Below are 16,173 nucleotides of genomic sequence, written 5' to 3'. Positions count from 1 at the left end.
AAAACTTAATGTGGGCAAACACTGTGTTTGAGTGGCACAGTGTGGGATATGTTAGCAATGCTGGGAGGCATTCTGAGATTTTCATATCCAATTTAAAAATAAAAATGCAGTGAAGGCAGGGGCACGTTACCAGATTTGCATTTAGTATGTACACTGTAAACCCGGATAAGTTGAATCAACTTAAAAAAAACAAGGTAACTCGTTGCCTTAAATTTTTTAAGTAATGAAACAATTCATTTAACTCAGCCTGTTAAGTAAGCACTACTCCGTTTCCAATTGAACTAAATTCCCTTTTCTAATTGACCAAGCTTATCTTTTATAGTTCATGAAAAAATAAAATGTCTTTGGATCAATCAATCCCCCTTTTCATGGTTGTGTGGGGGGCTGGAGCCTATCCCAGCTGACAAGGCAGTAAGATGCAGGGTACACCCCGTACAGGTCACCAGCTTGTTGCAGGGCTGACACAGACAACCATTCACACCTGTGGGCAATTTAGAGAAACCAATTAACCTAACCCCAGTAACTGCATGTCTTCAGATTGTGGGAGGAAACCCATACAGACACAGGGAGGGCTAAGGTGGAATTGAACCCAGCCTATCAAATAGCTATTCCAGCTGTGATACAGCAGTGCTAACTACCACGCCACACAAATATTTTTTACAGTGTTGAACTGTGTCTGTTTAAATTTGGTAAATAAACATGATAAAACTCAGCCCTGCTGAATGCTGGTACATTAACATTTACAAATTTGTCCATGGAACCACCACTAGGGACAAACAGAGACTACAGCGCGTTGTGCACTCTGCTGAGAAGGTGATTGGCTGTAACCTCCCATCTCTCCAGGACCTGTACACCTCCAGGACACTGGGGCGTGCAGGTCGGATCACAGCCGACCACTCTCACCCTGGGCACAGGCTTTTTGACCCTCTCCCCTCAGGCAGGAGGCTACGGTCCATACGGACCAGAACCTCCCGCCATAAGAACAGTTTCTTCCCCTCTGCTGTTGGACTCATGAACAATTACCCTAAGACTGTTACCACCACCCTCCACAAACGCTGATGACCCTATGTCTATGCACCTGTCTGACTGCACTGATGTACATATTAGTGGAATATAGTCTACATTTTTTTATCTTTTAATTAGTCTCTGCACTGTATATTTTGTAATTTTGTAATATTGTGCTATAGTTATAGCTCTAATATCTCTGTATATTTGCAATTTGTATACTTGTATATTGTCTTATAGTTTTTATACTTATTTGTTTTTTTTCTGTAAGCACGAAGTACCGCAGCAATTTCCTAATGCTGTGAACCTGTTCACCCATATGGCAATAAAAACCTTCTGATTCTGATTCTGATTCTGATGGAACAATAAAACAAACTATACGAGAGAGCGTTGTGAACAAAAACACCAAATGTCAACTATTCCAAACAGTGAGAGGCCCGGGCCAAGCCAGAATTGAACCCAGACCTTCTAGACAGTACTCTACCTGTGAGGTAGCACTGCTAACCATCATGCCACCATGCAGATGCGCATTAATGCAGTCTGTTAAAACTGGTATAAACTAGATTTTTAGCAGGTGCAAAACTTGATGATATTAAGTTGTTTGAACTCAAACACGTGATTACAATAAAATAGACTATCACAAAGTACAGTCTACTCAGCATTAACTCATTACTCAGCTGATCAGCTGTGTGGCATCATGGGATACATGTTCAACCTGAGCTTGAAGCTGGGGAAAGTACCACAACTGTGGAAGACCTCCTGTGTGGTACCGGTACCAAAGACCAAACATCCAAAGGATCTTAGCAGCTACAGGCCGGTAGCCCTGACATCGCATCTAATGAAGACCCTCGAGAGGCTGGTCCTCAACCATCTACGCCTCATGGTGTCGTCTTCGTTGGACCCGCTGCAGTTCGCCTACCGGCCTGGCATCGGGGTGGATGACGCCATCATCTACCTCCTGCACCGAGCTCTGACCCACCTGGAGAAGCCTGGAAGCACTGTGAGGATCATGTTCTTTGATTTCTCCAGTGCTTTTAACACCATCCAGCCAGGACTTCTGAGAGACAAGCTGGAACTGTCAGGAGTGGACCACCACATCTCCGAGTGGATACTGGACTACCTCACTGACCGCCCACAGTACGTGAGGACACAGGGCTGTGTCTCTGACAGGCTGGTCTGCAGTACGGGGGCCCCACATGGAACTGTGCTGGCACCGTTCCTCTTCACCCTCTACACTGCAGACTTCTCCATCAACTCCCCACGCTGCCATCTGCAGAAGTTCTCTGACGACTCTGCCATAGTTGGCCTCATCACAGGTGAGGATGACTCAGAGTACAGACAGTGGACTCAGGACTTTGTGGACTGGTGCCAGCGGAACCACCTCCTGATCAACGCCGCTAAAACCAAGGAGCTGGTGGTGGATTTCCGCAGGCGCAGACCCACCACACGGACACCGGTGAACATCCAGGGAGTGGACATTGAGATAGTGGACTCTTATAAGTACCTGGGTGTTCACCTAAACAATAAACTGGACTGGACTCATAACACTGATGCGCTCTACAGGAAGGGTCAGAGCAGACTCTACCTGCTGAGAAGGCTGAGGTCTTTTGGAGTGCAGGGGACACTCCTGAAGACCTTCTATGACTCTGTGGTGGCATCAGCCATCTTCTATGCAGCAGTATGTTGGAGCAGCAGCTTGTCTACAGCTGAGAGGAAGAGGATAGACAAGCTCATCAGGAAAGCCAGCTCTGTCCTAGGATGTCCTCTCGACTCAGTGCAGGTGGTGGGAGACAGAAGGACTCTGACCAAAATAACATCACTGATGGACAAGGTCTCCCATCCCATGCATGAAACTGTTGCTGAGCTGGAGAGCTCCTTCAGTGACAGACTGCTGCATCCTAAATGCACAAAGGAGCGTTACCGTAGATCCTTCCTCCCAGCAGCTGTAAGACTTTATAACCATCACTGCTCCCAACAAAAACCACAATAGCCTACACAATGTAGGATAATATATAATATACTGTAAATAGTCCGGCCTGTTAAGGTTCAACACACAGGCACATCATGTACGTTGTATATAGTGTTATTATTAGTAGTATAAAGGTTAATATTGTTTGTTGATTTTATATATATTCTTTTCTTAATAGTGTGAATTATTATATCTTTATTTATATTTATAATAACTGCGGCTGCTGTTACACCCAAATTTCCCCTCTGTGGGACAATAAAGGCTGTTTCTTCTTCTTCTAACAAGTAATTTTCACATTCTGGGCAATTTTAAGTAATATGAACTCAATATTTTTAAGTGGAATCAAAATCTGGGTTTACAGTGTAAAGGCCAAATAACTCATATTTGAATGCAGCTTTCTTGCTAAGTAAATGCAATGAGGATAAACAGAAGCTGAAGTTTGTTTTTATGGTCTCATGCAACAGTCTTTATGTGCAGTCCCTCATAAAGAGGGACACCTGGTCACACCACAAAAACCCAGAACCTTATTTGTCAGATGGATGCATCAGGCTGTGTTCAGCCATTTAGCAAGGCACATGCTGTTTCAAATTGCATATCTCCACACTTACACCTCCTCTTTTGAGAATTTTCACACTGACAAGGATGGCAATACACTACCCAGTATACCCTGTATATCAGTAGCCAGCTGGTATACTCAGAACTCAAAATGTTTGCTGTTTTGGTCTTTCACTCTCACCAAAGTCTGGGTAGGGCTGGCCAGGTGAAGATGTGCCTGTGGGAGGAGTCCTGGGTTCCTGCTCTTCACCTGTCACACCTGCTGCTGGTCAAGTTTCATTCTCAGTCAGTATTTAAGGACCAACTCCAACAATTGTCTGCTACGTTTGAGTGGTAATCAGGCTCTTCCTTTACACCCTTGTGCTTTTGTAAGCTTTCTAGTTTAACCTCTGCGTTTTCCAGTTTCCTAGCGTTCTGTGTTTGGCCCAAGCACGGTTCCTTCTCCAGTATAACCTACCTGTTGCCGTCGAGCTGGACCTCCCTCCGTGGAATCCTTAATCTGAGAACTCATCACATCAACTCACCTGCTTGCCCACCCAGTGCCCCCACTCCCCACCCAAAGAATCCTTCTCAAACCAACCAAAGGAGCACCCTCACTCACACCAAACATGTTCCTCCAGAAACGGACCCACCTGGATTAACCTGCCTCTCGTCTCTCACTGGCTCCTGTCCCTGCAAACCAAACTGTCCTCTGGGTTCTCCATCTATTCCACCTCACTGTACTGCCTTTTTGTCTCATGGCACAAAAAGCTGACATCCAGTGGAGATGTCAGGAGTATCTAGCTAGCTAGCTAAAAGCGGCAGCTCTTTTCAGTCACTGACATTACATGAATCATGGCATTGCTGTTTTTTTATTTTTTATTTTTTGTGAATTACTTCAATTTTGTAAATTTCCTGAGGCTGGACTAGTTCCAAATGTTGATTAAAGAAATAATTATATGATAATTATGATCAAATATTGCAACTGTCATTTCTGGTAAGTTCACAACATGCTGTCCAATTTGAGGCAACAGCTGAAACTCACACTACATGTAGCTGGGCAGCACAGCGATGGAGTGGCTAGCACTGTCCTCACAGCAAGAAGATTCCTGGGTTGAAGCCTGGCTGGAGCTCCTCTGTGTGGAGCCTGCATGTTCTCCCTGTGCATGTGTGCCTCCTCCTAGCACCCCCAGCTCCTTCCCACAGTCTAAAAACTGCATGTTAGGTTAACAGGTGGTTCTAAATCAGCAGTGGATGTGAGGTAGATAAAGTGCTTGAACTGTTTAGAATAAAGCGCTGTATCAATGTATGGTTAAAATGTTACTTGTAGTCTAAAGTAAGATTAAAGACAAATAAATGTGTGTACATTACATCTGTATGCAAATAAAGACACAACCACAGAATCTGAGCAAAATTCCTAATGTCAACTGGTTAGTGTTGTGGAAAAGATATTTTTAACACACAAAAAGTAATTTAACACAAAAAATTAATGACAAACTGCACAGAAGATGAACTCCAGTCCCCTAGGGGAAAGTCCTCATACTCATGGCATCGCATAACACACCAAGGGTGGATGTGACAAGGACCTCTGCCCATCTTTGTTTTATGACCATACCATTTCTTTGTAATAGTAGACTCCCCGAATGTGTAAAATCTGAGCAACATGCAACCTGTAACATTTTAAGTTTATAAAGTCACCATAATTTCTTAGATGTGTGCACATTAAACATCATAGACGTGACTTTCTTAGTGTTGCCTAAATTCCTAGGTGGTTTGTTCTTCTCTGTGATTAGAAAACTCATTATGGAAACAACCGAAAATTGTTGTACCACAATTAGTTGAAGTCCTCAAGGGTCATTTTCTTAGCACAAGTTCCTTATTGTTGTACACTGAGCTCCCTCAGTGCCTCAAAAGTTTGCCTATGCCCACCCAACTAGACATATATAGCTTTATATTATGTAATTAATTACAGTAATACTGCTGTAGGGATTTATTTCATGGTAAATGTTTCATTCAAATTCTTAACGATTTACCGTAAGTATTTGAATGAAACTGCCGTCTGTGCCATTTCATGCTGAAAAGCAGCACCGAGAGCTTTTTGTGAGGAAACACTGAATTTCCTTTAAAGAAGTAAATGCAAGACTGATGCAATCCTGTGATATCTAACTGAAAAATACAAACAAACTGTTCTGCCTTACAGCCATAGTGGGGTTTTGGGATGCCTTTGGATGTGCTGAAATCCATCAGTAAATGAATGTGCTGTTTAATACGCAACACTGCAGATGCTTCCTGTACTGTCCTGTTTATTTATTTTTTTCTTTTGCATTCAGATGTACAGTATAAAAGCTAATTGTCTAAAGAATTAGTTTGTTCCTGGTGCATTAATGCCACTTAGCTAGTGAATGCTGCAGGCTTTATTGCGTTAACTGCTTCCTTGAGCATGAGGTTAGTGGTTAATGCACTTGTTAATGGTCAATTCTAGCAGATTGGGGTGTGTTAGCTTTCTACAGTGACTACAGTGTATAGCATGTAAAATGTTGTTGGATTGGGCTACCACATAATTGCACTTCAAAAGTAATTTAACTATAATTTAATGGCTGGTTTCCAAACACATAGAACACTTATTGCAGTCATGAACACCTCCACACAGCTTCCACCACCCCTCTATGTCTGGATTGCTAACTTGAAGTCCCCTTCTTTACGGTATGGACCTTGAAATTGCAGAGAGAGCAAAAACTTCATCCTCAAAATTAGCTTTGCTTTGGAAAGTTGATATAGCAGAAGAGCTCAAGTACAAATGCACGTGCAGGTAGTCAGAAAGAGATTCTTAGCGAGCAGTCTAAGAATAGCAGGAGTGCTGGAAGCAGTGCAGAGGTGCACAAGGAGATGACATTGAAAAATTAGTCATGTTTTGTTATAGATACATACAATAGATAATATGGAAAAGCTTGGAACTTTTAACTTTGAGAAGTTGTACCAGCATTTTTATTACCAGTTATGTAGCATGTAAGAAAGACCAAATATGAAATATGCAGAAATATGCATCACTACATACAGAGATGGACGTCTCCAAGAATGTGAAAACAATCAGAAAATGTGAAGAAGATGTGCAAAGAAAGATTAAAAGCAATATTGTTTCCACATCAGAAAATAACATAATGAGTCTGTTCTTAGGTTCCCTGGGATGCTCCAAACAGCAGTGGTTGATTTGATAATGGGATCCTAGTGTTGCAGGCGGTGGTATACGTACTGCTCCACAAGCAGGAGAAACAATTAGAAATGAGGAGGGGCTCCATCTTCATCATTCTGATGCAAATCCAAACATAATCGTGAGACCAAGTTGTAGGTAACAGCTCGGCCTGCCTTTTACCCGTGCCTGAATAATGTAGTAACAATTCAGCATGATGCATTGTTAGAGACTGAAGCATGTGCTGCACAAACACACGCACACGAATGATAACTCTGACCAGAACTAACTTCAGTTTTATGCATTTTCCCCTACCTTTACGTGCTACATCAACACACGAAAAAAAGACATCAACACTGAAATCCCATTTTTTTACTCAGTTATCCTCACACACATAAATATACAAAGACCTTCTTAGAGCTTGAAAAGTGCTAAATTTCTGGCTAAGGTGAGAAATGAATGTTCATTATTCATGAGGAGAATCCTCCATTAACACACAAACAAGTAAGCACAGGCAATTTATAACAAGAAGCCCATTAATAAATGATGCACAATTTTATTACCTATTCATCCATCACTATTCTGCTGCTGTAGATACTCAGCAGTTACCACTCCCATTGGTGGCCCAGCCAACACCCAATAATCAGCAGATATACTACCATCCTCACATTCAATGCCACCGACGCTCTCATGAGAGAGTAGGACATTTCACCCAGTAGCAATCAGGTGTTTGTTTTTTCTGCTGTTACTATAGCACTAGGGAGAATATTACACTGCTTTAACTCCTGACTGAGAATAATTCTAAGAATTTACAACCCCAATTCCCAAAAAGTTGGAACGTGGTGCTGAGTGTAAATAAAAACAGAACGCAATGATTTGCAAATTTTATTCACAATTGAACACAGAAAACATATCAAATGTTTGAACTGAGAAAATGTACCATATTGATAAAAATATCAGTGCACTTTGATTTCAGTGGCAGCGTCATCACTGTGCAGCATCCCCTCTTCTGTTAATAACAGCCTGTAAATGTCTGGGAGCTGAGAAGTTCAGCTGCTGGACTTTTGGGAAATGCAAGCTGTGGAAGAGAGCTGAACATTATTTAAAACTAATGCAGACTTAAATGCAGTATGGTGTATAAACAGAGTGAAAAGAGGTGAGTGAAGAAGAAACACTCACCTCTTTTCACTCACCCCCCCTCCCACCCCCCACCCCAGCAGCTGAGGCCTATTACAGTGTAACTAAAAGAGAGTTCAGGATCACCTGATCCAGCCCTAACTATAGGAACTGATGGACAGTGCAGTGATTTCTGGAAGTGTCCTTGAGGCTATTCAGTAATTTCCATGACAGATTAAAGCCTGTTTTTAATGCAGTTCCACCTCATGTCCCGGAGATCACGGGCATCCAGTATAATTTTTTTTGGTCTTGTCCCTTGTGCACAGAGATTTCTCCAGATTCTCTGAATCTTTCAGTGGCATTGTGAACTGTAGATGATGAGATATTCGAAGTCAACATTATTCTGACATTCTTCCACAGATGATGCCATTTTTGGTGGATTGGTGAATCTCTGGCCATCTTTACCTCTGAGAAACTCTGACTCTCTAAGATGTTCTTTTCATACCCAGTCATGTTACTGACCTGTTACCAATTCATCTACCAACTTGAAAAATGTTCCTCCTCCAATATTTTGCACAAAATGGCAAAATGCCTTATTTTAAACATCGGATATGTTTTCTATGTTCTAATGCAAATAAAACCTGGGTTTATGAGATATGCAAATCATTGCATTCTGTTTTCATTTACACTCTGCAGAGCATCCCAATGTTTTTGGAACTGGGGTGTAATTTGTAAATATAACCCTCAAATTCACCAAACTCTTGTTACCTGCAGCAATTGTTCATGTCAGTTTGTAACTTTATGTTTAGATGTTTAGAGGTGTGCCAAGAATTGATTTACAGAATGCATTAGAGCAAAATTACAGTTTGCGAATGAACATGAAGCCAAAGACTCTGCTTTCTGTAATGTGGCCATCAAACTTTCTGCAGCTCAGTCTGATCAAATGGGTCCTGCAAGAGTGATATATATATATATATATATATATATATATATATATATGAACACAGAAAAAACATGGCAGTGGGTCTGACTACACACAGAAACAAACGGAGGAACAAATTAATGCCAAAACCACCAAATAATAATAAAATGTCTTCAGGCACTTCCATTTCACAGCAGTCTCACTAACTTCACTCTTGGACACTCTGCAGACTGCACACTTAGCATCTTGCTGCACATGTGAGGACATGTGATCTTTAGCCCACTCAGCAGATAATGGTCACTAACACCAACAGCAACAAACATATACACACACTCTTGGTAAAATGTTGCCTAACATCTTTGTAGTACTGACACAAGAATATTTCAACGCGGTTTCACATCACCTTCCTCCATACAGCTCCAGCTTGGTGCAGACCAAACACAACCCCAACATGAAACCAACATGTGAACCACAGACCAAGATGCACTTGGCAAATTCTTGAAGGGGTAACCACTGTTCTTCACGATGCTCCCACCTTGTGACAGAAGTGTGTAACATTAGGCCAGTACATTTGCGATGTACCTTACAACCACAAATTAACAGCAAATGTCACATTTAAGAGAAACTGACAGAGAACATGTTTACTGACACCCCAACATCCCAGGAGAGAAAGTTCTTTAGCCCAGATGGAAAACTCCATTATGAAATTAAATTATAGGTTTCAACCACCCAGCTACATTTCTATGCCATTCCCAGATGTTGTGATAGTTATAAAGCCCAGCAGATGGTAATCATGATGTGCGACACAGCTGATGTTTATAATGCTGGCTGACATATTTTCTCAATTGGTCACATTCTTATTGTAGGCTTTTAATTATCCGCAGAGGCAGGCACACTGTTCCGAGACTATTTTTTCCCTGACAGGAAAAACCATCTTGACTTTGAAATATAAAAACCCTTCAGCTATAGAGTCACAAACCTGCCTCTGCGGTCAACACTGATATATGCCTTTATTAAACGAGGTTAGAGCATGACTGGCCTTTAGCCTTTAAATAAGTGCAGCGGGCTCATTGCACTGTACTCAGACTGTGGTGTGGGTTGTTCCTCTTATTATGAGGTTATCACTGCAGAGCATCACATACTGCTCTTCTAATATTTTAAATGTGACGGTTGCGCTGAGGAGGGGAGAGTTAGAAAAAGAGGATTATTCTGACTTGGTCCAAAGAAACAGGTATGCTGATGCAGACTGCTGCTAAACCGCTAATGCAAGAATCAAAAAATATATGTTATTTCATAGTAGGTGGTTTACAACCGCAGTTTGAACATTACTTTGTAACTTAGAGGTGAGCTTCTTGCAAAGATGCATTTTAAAATGATGGCAGGACTCCACTTTGGTTTACCTTTTGTTGTTTGGATCACATATAGATTGGGTAATAAAGCAGGATTAATAATAATTCATGCTTTCAGACTGTCAGTGCTAGAAAACTAAAGTCAGCTCTCAACTTACACAGACTGTATGTTGAGAAGTCAACCTAGCAAACATGGTTGAACCCTGGCATCATCTCCCCTTCCAAACTGATCACAGACAGCAAACCTGAACTGCAGACAGATGCTGGTGTTGTTTCCATGCAGAACAGGAGTCCAGTCAGAGCAGATTATTGCAATGAAGGAATGAAATGCTTCTTTAATATTTCACTGCTGTGCCCTTAACAAGCAATCAAAACACCAACAACAGCACTTTTAAATCTTTTTCTATCAAAATTGTTTTGTGTCTCTTTCTTCTGATAAAAAGGAGACAATTCTTGAGTGCAGACTTTCTGTTACTAGAAAATCTAACAAGGTGACATTCCAAAAGTATCTCAGATCAGCGCTGAGTTAACAGACGCAGCGTCAGTTCAACTTTCATTTGAGAGCTATTTTTCAAACATGACTAAATGTTGTCTTATTTTTATACATCCCTGCGTTAGAACACAAACATGATTTTAATTCACTCACCACAGAGGCATTATTTTAATCCCATAAAGAGATAAGAGGTCAGGTCAAGACAAAGTTGAACTGAGTCGCGTTGCTTTTTTAAAGAAGACGACTTTCAGAGAGAAACAGACTGACGCTGACAGTTTGCTTCTGTTTGACACTTTTGGAAAGTTATTGGTCAGTAAGTGGGAAAAATAAGTGAGTGATAGCAGTCGCTGTTTACAAAATCAGTCAGCAATACAAAGAAGGAAATGTTTTTATTACTTATAGAACACAATAAAACCTGTAAAGCGACACAAAAACATGCGCCTGTGTCTGCTGCTGGAATCTGTGTGCATTTGGTGATTTCTTCAAAACATAAAGTGTGAGTTGACACCCTTCGATTTGGCACTCGCGAAAACAAGATACCAGCTAAAGGGAAAAGACAAGAAGAAGAAGAAAGAGGCTTCCTTTTGCTTCACTTACAGTACAACACAAAGTTAAATTTGCAACAATCTGATTGCTTCTTTTTTCCTCAAAAACATGAAAAAGCTCCAACAGAAGAAGACACGTGTCGTCGTTTCATCTTAGATGCGACGTGCCGTGATTCTGTGCAAAATTGATACAAGTTTTGCATCAGTCTTTCTGGTTTGACTTGCTGTACAATAACTCCAAGAGGAGGCAGCTGTTCCTCTGTTCCTGCTGGATGGGACGGCCGCTTTCTATTTAGTGCGCATTCCCTTTGCTGTGGTCTGATCTGTTGTTTTGACAGGAAAAATCATTAAATATTTATTTTATTTGACATCTATGACAACATGGTTTTCACTTCTATCACATCCGGGACCTAGCTGGATATTCAGTTGTCGGCAGATTTGGGGAGAGCATAAAGAAATGTAAATGAAAAAGCACCAGTGGTTTAATTAAGTATTCCTGTAGTATTAGTCTGTCTGAAGGCATCACAGTGACTCAGTCTTATATCACATTTGAGAACCGTGTTGAACTGTTTTGAACAAATTCAATTACGGAAATCAGAAGTGATGTCAGCTGGCTTGCATCCCATTTCAAACACGGATTTGCAACAATAATAAAGAGCAAAAATGTACATTCACAGCGACATGACAGTCATGACAGTTTACTGTTTATTTATTTTTTTTTAGATTTTTAACAGAAACTCCGTCAGTGTCACTCCACCTTGTTGAGGTCGTTCCGAAGATATGAAACCCAGAATATTTTGTGGTGAAGGACCTTTGTGCCACTACCCATGCAAAGCGTTCAAACACAAACAGACGTGCGGACGGACAGCTAGACAGAGGCACTGAAGAACTACAGCGTGCTGTCAAGTTGGCTTTGAAGGCAGCAAAAAGAAGAGGCAAGTTTAGCAGATGAAGAAGGAAGGACTGGAAGGGAACTAATGGGGACGGACATGCAGAGGTCAGAAATGGGCAGAGAGAAAAAAATCAAAGAGGAAGGAGAGACATGAAGGTTGGGGAGAAAGAAAGTAACGGAAAGAGGAAAAATGAAAACAGCGAACAGGAAACAGCAACGAAGGCAATGACACATGGAGGGCAGAAGGGGGGAAGTCCAGCGCAGAATTAAACAGGGGAAAAAGATAACACAGGGGTATGTATTGGTGTTTGATGGTTTAAAAAAAAAGAATGGCAGACTGCAAACTGCTTTTTAAGATCAGTAAAAATAAAGAATTAAAAGAAGTTCAGTACGGATGCTGCATCGTGGGTTCGTGTTGTGTTATTTTTTTTCTCCCCAAAATCTCCTGGTCTACTGCTGCTACATGTTTAATTGATAAATGAGTCAGGCACATTTTTCCTTTTAAGCCTCTCATTTAGAGTGCACTGGCTGAATTTGGGAAATGGAATAAGAAAGCACCAAAGCTAAAGCAAGTGTGTCTGTAAATCACAAATTTCAAACCACCTGCAAGCAGCTCCTGAATGGACTATGTAGAAGAATCTACTCTTGAAGTGCATATTAAATAATAACTGTTTCTCTGTGGTCCACAACAGTAAACCTGTGTGCAGTTGTGTCCACTGCTGATCGTAAAGCATGCTAATAATGCAAACAGAAAATTGTTGAGGGAGCATTCTGCCATTTGAATGTCTAAATTCAGAGAATATTCAAATATTTCTTGGGAAGTTCCATAAAAAAAAAAAAATCAATAATATCACTACAAGTATATCTTATAAAACACACCGTTAAAAAAAACATGCTGTAAAATGCCAAAGAAACTGACACCATTATAAATATACAGCTTACTGTCTTCAGCTTGACAGAAAACAGCAACAACCGAGGAGACGTGGGCGAACAGGATCTGACCTCAGAAAAGATCTGACTTGCGATGTAGGCAAATCCATCTAAAAAAGCTACCCCAGAAACTCTATCTTAGATTTATCTAATCCGCAAACACACTCTGGCAGACGTTATCACCCTGTTCCTGCTTCCATTAATCTTACCTTTCTAGAGGTGGCACATTTTTCCTTTCAAACAGACATATGACAGTTTTTTTTTTCTTTTTTTATACCATCTGATATTTAAGCAACATCCCATTGCTCTTTAAATTGAGTTTCACTGTCCCCTGGTTTTTCTCATTGCTGCCTGTAGATAGTTTTATGGATGATGACAACAGTATGAAGTCAGTCTGTGTGTTATTAAGTATTTTTCCCCACTTTAGTGTCGTAATACTGGGAAAGGCAACATCCTTCAGCTGGTCTATCGCTTTCTAAATTTAACTATTTTGACAAATACTTTTTGTTTTGTTTTTTTGTCCACCTTCTATAAATATTACTCTCCAAGTCCAGCAAAATAGACCTGCTACAAAGATGCCATCACACTCACTCCAACATGCACGGAAGTGTTTAAATAAGGTGTTTTTAGTCCGACCTTTAATCATAAGAGTGCAACCACATGCACATTTTAATACTTACCACTGATGTCTTAAATCAGAGACAGCAAAAGATCTGATAAAACTTTTGTTTATCAAGGAAGGCATGAGCTAACATTCATGGATTCTCCTCAGATATATTGCCTGGCCAAAAAAAAACGTCACCACCGAAAAAAAAAAAGGTCACACAATATTTTTTTGGACCGCCTTAAGCTTGCATGCATTCGCTGTGGCATTGTTTCAGTAAGCTTCTGCAATGTCACAAGATTTATTTCCATCCAGTGTTGCCTTAATTTTTCACCAAGATCTTGCAGTGATGATGGCAGATTCTGACCACTGTGCAAAGCCTTCTCCAACACATCCCAAAGATTCTCAATGAGGTTGAGGTCTGGACTCTGTGGTGGCCAATCCATGTGTGAAAATGATGTCTCGTGCTCCCAGAACCACTCTTTCACAATTGGAGCCTGATGAATCCTGGCATTGTCATCTTGGAATATGCCCATGCCATCAGGGAAGAAAAAAATCCATTGCTGGAATAACCTGGTCATTCAATATATTCAGGTAGTCAGCTGACCTCATTCTTTGAGCACATAATGTTGCTGAACCTAGACCTGACCAACTGCAGCAACCCCAGATCATAGCACTGCCCCCACAGGCTTGCACAGTAGGCACTAGGCATGATGGATGCATCACTTCACCTGCCTCTCTTCTTACCCTGATGCGCCCATCACTCTGGAACAGGGTAAATCTGGACTCAGACCACATGACCTTCTTCCATTGCTCCAGAGTCCGATCTTTATGCTCCCTCACTAATTGAAGCCTTTTTTTCCGGTTAGCCTCACTGATTAGTGGTTTTCTTAAGGCTACACAGCTGTTCAGTCCCAATCCCTTGAGTTCCCTTCGCATTGTGCGTGTGGAAATGCTCTTACGTTCATTATTAAACATAGCCCTGAGTGCTGCTGTTGTTTTGCTTTGATTTGATTTCACCAAACGTTGAAGTGATCGCCAATCACGATCATTCAGGATTTTTTTCCGGTCACATTTCTTCCTCGAAGACGATGGGTCCCCACTATCCTTCCAGTTTTTAATAATGTGTTGGACAGTTCTTAACCCAATTTTAGTAGTTTCTGCAATCTCCTTAGATGTTTTCTCTGCTTGATGCATGCCAATGATTCTCAAACAGACCGACATCTTTTCCACGACCACGCGATGTGTCTTTCGACATGGTTGTTTAAGAAATGAGAAGCAACTCATTGCACCAGTTGGGGTTAAATAACTTGTTGCCAGCTGAAAGATAATCGCCCATGCAGTAATTATCCAATAGGAGGCTCGTAACTATTTGCTTAGTTAAATCCAGGTGGCGACTTTTTATTTTTTGGCCAGGCAGCGTAGGTTAAGTAGTGTAGTTTGTAGTAGGTCTCATTTAACATGTACCTCGTACACTTACAGCTATCAGTGTTCCTGTTATGGACCAGCATCACAGTAGGCATCAAATCCACTGAAACACCTTTCACATTTACATGCATCTCTGGAGAAGCAGAACTCTAGCCTGAATATACAGTATCACAAATGAACACCTATACATGTGTGTTCATGCACATTTGATCTCAGTATCTCTCCTACCCTTTAGGCCTTTTGTTTACACACATGCATGCACGTATCGAAAGAAAAGCATCCCTTTGTCAGGTTAATAAGAAGTTAATTGGAAGTTGGTTCAGAGCAGGTCAAGCGGTCTGCTGCGAGTCTCTGATACAGCCAAACACCAATTAAATTTTGTCTGACAGAGAGAGAGAGCACACCGGTGTGGGGAACAAAGAAGGGTAAAACAGGGTTTGATCTGTGTTTTTATTAATAAAAATGTTACATGAAATCTCCCCACCCACCCTATTACTAAATTATCATTTGTTTAAGCGGGAAAATGTTTAATCTAAGATCTCTTTCATCAATCATCATTATTATTGTCAGATAAAAGATGCAAGTCCTGATAAAATGATTATTGTGTGAACGATTCTGCCATCTCATACCCCTGCGTCTTATTCATGCACAGGGCTGCAAGCGTTAGCTGTTTATAGGAGCTGAAACGATTCTCCCAAACCACAAATTTGTTTCGCTGAAGAAGAAGAAGAAAAACAAACAAACAAAATGCTCAGATATTTTTCCTGATATATTTCTTTAACGGTGTTTAAACACTGCAGCTTTCACCAAACTAAAGCGTGATTTAACGAGGCAGTAGCACATCCACATAGAATTGCTGTAAGCATGTTCTTTATAGTTCAATAGCGCAAATATAAAACTGTGCATTTGACATTTTGCTCAAAACGTGAACTCTGAGGGAACTGAAAAGTCGATTTTTTTTACCCTTTTTCGGTTTGAATTTTAAAAGCAAGTTGTTATTTTATTTTATTTTTTTTAGGTTTTATAAACATGTCAATACTGATGTGCTGTGAGACCTGGACTCCAGCTGCCATGGAGCAGAAATACCCACTTTTCACCGGGGCTTAAAACCCACAAAGAGAAACAGAGGGAAAAAGGGTGTTTTTTAGTCCATGTACTGGTTACAGCTATTTCAGCATTTGGAAAAGAAAAGAAAAACT

Source organism: Archocentrus centrarchus, chromosome 1, assembly GCF_007364275.1.
Source record: "Archocentrus centrarchus isolate MPI-CPG fArcCen1 chromosome 1, fArcCen1, whole genome shotgun sequence".
Classification (NCBI taxonomy): domain Eukaryota; kingdom Metazoa; phylum Chordata; class Actinopteri; order Cichliformes; family Cichlidae; genus Archocentrus; species Archocentrus centrarchus.
The sequence above is the reverse complement of the archived record's forward strand: the minus strand, read 5'-3'. Positions refer to the sequence as shown.